The sequence below is a fragment of the Rousettus aegyptiacus genome, unplaced genomic scaffold, assembly GCF_014176215.1.
Source record: "Rousettus aegyptiacus isolate mRouAeg1 unplaced genomic scaffold, mRouAeg1.p scaffold_m13_p_15, whole genome shotgun sequence".
Lineage (NCBI taxonomy): Eukaryota > Metazoa > Chordata > Mammalia > Chiroptera > Pteropodidae > Rousettus > Rousettus aegyptiacus.
Window position 1 is genome coordinate 15,415,289 of NW_023416290.1, and position 5,943 is coordinate 15,421,231.

The 5,943-nt window shown below is 33.0% G+C and overlaps 1 pseudogene; it reads right to left on the reverse strand.

Moving 5' to 3' along the window:
• Positions 1-4,834: 4,834 nt before the first annotated feature.
• On the reverse strand, positions 4,835-5,567 carry LOC107497970 (annotated as a pseudogene).
• Positions 5,568-5,943: the final 376 nt, after the last annotated feature.

The window sequence follows — 5,943 nt, forward strand, 5'->3', positions numbered from 1 at the left end:
TTGCCATATAACTAACCTAGTTTCTCTGTGAGATGCAGATAATACAGCAGGGATCTACATTATAAAAGGATGTACATTATGGACTATAGAAATAACTGTAGGACAAAAATTTGACCAAAAAAAAAGCAAAAGAAAAGAGGGGTTAGTTTATATACAAAAATATAAAGAAAATAAGAAATATAAGAAAAAGTAAGTTAAATTTTAAAAATTTACCTGGCATAACTAAACCTTAATTAGGAAAAAAAGGCATTTCTTATCTACTTCCAGCAGGGAACAAAGTGTGTTTTTCTTCATAATAGTTAGTAAGACTATTAAGAGTAAGAGCCATATGGTATTACATATTATATATACAAAATTCAGCAATTTTATATATTAATTTTTTATTAGCAAAAATAACATACTGAAAATAATGTAGTCCTAGTTCTTGTATATTAGAAACTTGAACTTTTTAGGTGAGAAGCAACTAATACCGGAATTTGAGATAGGAGAATAGTTAAGTTTCTAAAAGAAATATAGACTTGTAGACATTTTACTTCTTTTCATATTGGTGTTAAATTTTAAGAGCTGGATAAGTAACCAGGTTATTGTTTTTTTGTTTTATCAAATTCATTTTCAAACAATTCTATTTGCAAGATAAAGTAAGTGGGATAATCAATATGGATTTTTCTCTGACACCTTTAATATCTTGTTGAAATGTAGTGGACTGAGGTAGGGCAGTTGATAGAGGCAATCAACTTCCATCGCAAAGTTTCTTTAACAAGTACTAATAATAGTAATAATGATAGCTACTACAATAATAGCAACCACTAATTAAGCTCCTGCAATTTTGTCTAGCACTTTAAGAGTTATATTCTTATATATTATTTTTTTCTTATATTCTATATTTATCATATATAAAATCTGATAATTACAGCAACCTTATATAGAGAATACTATTATATTCATATTAGAGTTCAGGAAACTAAAATTCAGAGATATTATGTGACTCATCTGAGTTTCTACAATTACATAAGTATAGTAGTACCCAAGGATTTGAATGTAAAAATTCATCTTCTCTCCTTTGTTCTTCTTCACCATTTGTCATACATAATTTGTAGATAGATCAATAGGAGGACTAATTTTTCCGAAAATATGGTATCCCATTCTTGAAAGTACCAATATGATATCTATGGTCCGTTTTTCGGGGTGTAACCATAGGATGGATTCTAAGGGAAACTTTTTAAAAGATTATTATCGTTTTTAAATTATTCACTCTATATACATTAAAATTCTAAGACTCTCCACTCCAAAAAAATCAGTCCTTAAATATTTGTTAGTAATGTAGTAGTCTGTATATATAGTGTAAAGCAAATAAAATAATGTGAAATAAGAGAGTGATTATCTTATACATAAAAGCATAATTTGAAATAAAATTTTAATTTTTTGTAAGATGAGTTTTAGTGAATTACAGTATTCAAAGAGTTTGGAAGTTTGAAGTGTGTGTTTATATGCAAGACTGCATGTTGGACTAGAATATCATTTCATTTGTTGATACAGCTAACATATACTATGTATTTTATAAAATCAATTTAATTATATGATGAACATCATGAGAAAATTATTCTTTGCAGAAACACTTTAAGACAATTATAGCTCAATTTTGCTTTTCTCGAATGACAAATAGCAGAACTGCCCTCCTCCCTGCTGCCAATAACATCAAGTCAGAAAGGGCCCAAAGATTAGATTACAAATTTTAACATTTCTTGCTACAGTTATATTTTAATGTTATTACTAAAGAATAACATTCAGCCCTCCGGTAATTATTAAATTAAGCCCTAAATGTTTTAGAGCATGTATAAACACAGAATAGAATCTGTGGTATGAGAAAAACCTGGAAGGATATCTATCCTAACACTTCATCAGCATCACCACCATTATCTGATGAAGGGATCAACCGACCTTGACTCAGTTTATAGAATTCGTACCTATTATAAGATCTCATTCCAGGAATGTTGTTTTAATTCTGAGAAAGTAATTCTATGGAAGTACTTTCATTTTTTTTGAGGATAGTTATCAAATATCTTTGCATTTTATCCCAGGTCCTTCAACTATTTCGCTTATCTTGAAATCCTTAGTATCTTAATCACTCTCCCTTGGATAAGTTCCACTCACTAAATGTCTCTGAGTGATGTAGTCAGGCAGTGTTAATGCTCACAATTCCTGACTTTTATTCAGGAGTTCCTTAAATTGAGGATTTAACACCCATAATTTTGACATGTTAGAGAACATTCAAAGGCCCGTGACATGAAGCGATTAGTAATTTTGTTAATTGAAAAATTTGAATTGTACATCTTCTAAGACTTCCATACATATGCAAATCACTTAGTGGGTAAGCATGAGTAAGTAAACCTGATCAGCCGACATCCGTTATCTCCGTGTAGCGTTTTGATTCTATTGTCATCAATGTGCATGTATAAAGTAACTTTTGTTATATGCATGTGTGTGTGCATGTGTATGTACATATGTATGTGTCAGTGAAAAGTGACCACAAAAATGAAGTTAACTGGAAGAGTAAAGTAATACTAACAGGTCAACAAATATCATGATGATAGCCACAAGAAAAGGTTTTGATAATTCATTCTTAATCTGATATATGACATAAATGAGTCTACCAAATATCTTCTACATAAATTTTTAAGACAATACAAATGTCAGTGATTATCCAACCAGTGTAAGCTTTCTCATCTAGTTATGAATAACAATTTATTGACAGATAATTAACCTCTGAGCTAATGATATGTCCAACAAATGCAAGATTCCATGTTGAAATGTGATTTGGGAAAGAGCTGAGAATCAAACATCTCTGCATGTAGAAACTTATGGATCCAAGAAAGTTTCAAAATATGTCCTTCATGAATATCAAAGATCTACTGAACTTCTTATGAAATAGGCTAAGATAATAGAGATTACACAGTCACACACACACTGTAAACTGATAGTAAAGGATGTAAGAGAACAGCTGTGCACAAAAAGCCTTATCATTGTCCTCTGTAGGCCTCTCTGTAAGCTGGATAATGTCCACCTAATGATAATAGGTCAGAATATATAAACTTTTGCAACTCAATAATAAAAAGATAAATAACCTAATTTTAAAATGGACAAAAGATAAAATAAACATTTCTCCAAGGAAAATGTACAAATGACCAATAAACACGTGAAAGACGCATGACATCGTTAGTCATTAGAAAAATGAAAAAAACACAATGAGATATCACTTGACACTCAGTAGCGTGGCTAGAATCAAAAGGTCAAATAAAGTAACTGTTGATAATAACCCCAATACTCTGATTGCTGGTGGGAATGTAAAATGGCACAACTGCTTTGGCAGATAAACTGACAGTTTCTCATATAATTAAATATAGAACTACCGCATGACCCAACCATTCCATTCCTAGATATATACAAAGAACAATGAAAACATGTGTCCACACAAAATTGTTTATAGCAGCATTACCCATAACATCTCAAAGGTAGAAATAACCTAAATGTTCATTAACAACTGGATAAACAAAAAACAGCATGCCATACAATGTATTATGTAGCTATAAAAAAGAACAAAGCATTGATACATGCTAAAACTGGAATCAACCTTGGAAATATTGTGCTTAATGAAAGAAGCCGGTCACAAAAAGTCCACATATTATATGATCTTATGCATATGAAGCCCACAATAAGGAAACCTATAGAGACAGAAAAGAGATAAGTGTTTGCTTAAGGGTTGGGGTGGAGAGAAGTAGGTGTACGGTAACAGCTCTGAAAAAAAAGTCTCAGTATTGGACTCTCCAACATGCTGAATTATGGCCACCTAAAGGTATCAGGTCAAAATGGTGCAGGGTTTCTTTTTGAGGTAATAAAATGTTCTAAAACTGACTGTGGTGATGGTTGCATGTCTTTGTGATTAATTATACTAAAAATCATTGAATTTTATACTTTAAGTGGGTAAATTATATGGCATAGAAATTATATTTCAAAAAAGCTATTAAAATAATGAGGTTAATCTCTACGTGCTGAAAGAGAAAGATACAGAAAGTACATTGCTTAATTTTTTAAAAATTGTCAAAATGGGAGGAAATTGGTAATGCTGAAGGGAGGACTATTTCAGATTTTATTAAACAAATATGATGATGTAATCAGTAGAAGAGCTAAAGGGTTCTTTCTGGATGGAGGGACTTATCCATCTTCTCATCCTTTGGACAAGTCAATAAATATCAGCCCTATATATGGTGCCATAACTATATAAATAACCCAGACTGGGACGGAACAGAAACTTCTCTTCCCATGGAAGTGTTACTTCATTACCATGTAGCATTAGGTGTGGCCGATGAGAATTCAGTTACCCATTTAAATATTATTTCTAAGGAAACTTAGTTATTTTTTACATACAGAAAGCTTTTAGAATCTTCTCTTTACCTTTGGGCATATAAAATTTCATAAAAGTAATTCTAAGAATGGATTTTGTTTATAATTTGTTTCACTGTCTAGTAGCCTTTTAATCTGAAGACCTTTAACTCATTTCTTGTATACTCTTCTCAATTCCATTTTCATGTAACTTTTCTTCACAACACTCAAATTCCTTTTATATTTTCAGCCTGAAATTTGAGTTTAAAATCTGGGAGACAGTTTCATTAGTATCTCTGATCACTACTGTGCCATTTTTCTTATTAAATTTTAAGGTCGGTTTATTAAGTTCAGCGATGAAAGCTATTGGAAATATATTCTTCTGAAAATTATTTTTTTCTTAGAAAAAAAAAGGAAAATCAACACCCTCTCAGCATAGCCATAGATGCTGTGGCAGTCAAGCCTCTCTGCAGACACAGCCAGTACATTCGTGGGTCAAGTCACTCTCTGGATTAGCCAGATTGCAGTCTGGATCATCCTCATCACACTCATCACCCTCCAAATCCAAGTCATCCATTTCCGGAAGCAAAGACTCATCTACCTCCACCTTGTTTCTGGGATTCTACAAGCACCGATATCAGAGGTGTCAAGATTATGATCTGTTTAAAATAGCTGTTTCTCACTTACTTTTTTCTTGCTTGTTCTTTCATTCGTTTCTTTTTAATTTCCAAGAGTTCTGCATCGTACTTGGCCTTCCAACTTAAATTCTCAACTGTTAACCAGTGTGTCATGAAATAATTGCGTTTCAGCTTCCACTTCTTTTTCTTTCTTTTCTTCTCTTCTAGTTTTTATTTGATCTATTTCATTTAATTTTTCTTGCACGGCTGTCACTAAAGACCATCACCATACCAAGGTTTCTTCTACCTGTAATGAGAAAAATTTTGAAATGCTTGAGACATCTTTATCTTCTTGATTTTCCTGGGAGAATATTTCATAAATGGGGGCTTCACCTGGATGCTTTTCACTGTGTGTAAACTTAAGGGTAATCTGGACAATTTCATCATTTTTCCAGCCTCAGCTGTCACAGTCCTCGTGAAGCTGGTTAGATTTTCGGATAAGACTGTAAAGGAGTTGGAGTAGATGAATTCCAGAGTCTCCAGCTCATTGCGCTGCTCCTCGCCGTAAGCTGTCAGTCATCCTGGCCCACGGACGACTCAGACAAGACACCCAGGCAGCGCGCTGCAGCCGGAGCAGCCGCCACGCCTGCACAACGCGCCGTGGCCGGGCAGGCGCAAGCGCAGTCTTCTACTATGCCATTTTAAATTCCTGCCAGCCATATTTTAATTTCTGAGAATTCTTCTTATGATTTAAAAAATTCATAAAAGTCTGTTTTCATTTTATGGCTATAAATTCTTTGACTCTTTGGGAACATGGTGACTATGTCAGTCGCTTATTTTACTCTAGAATATGACATCAAGCAGGGACACTTCAAATAAGGATAAGAAGTCCTTTACTCTGACATGTTCAATTATTAAAAAGTCACACTAGAATCCTAGCTACCTCTAG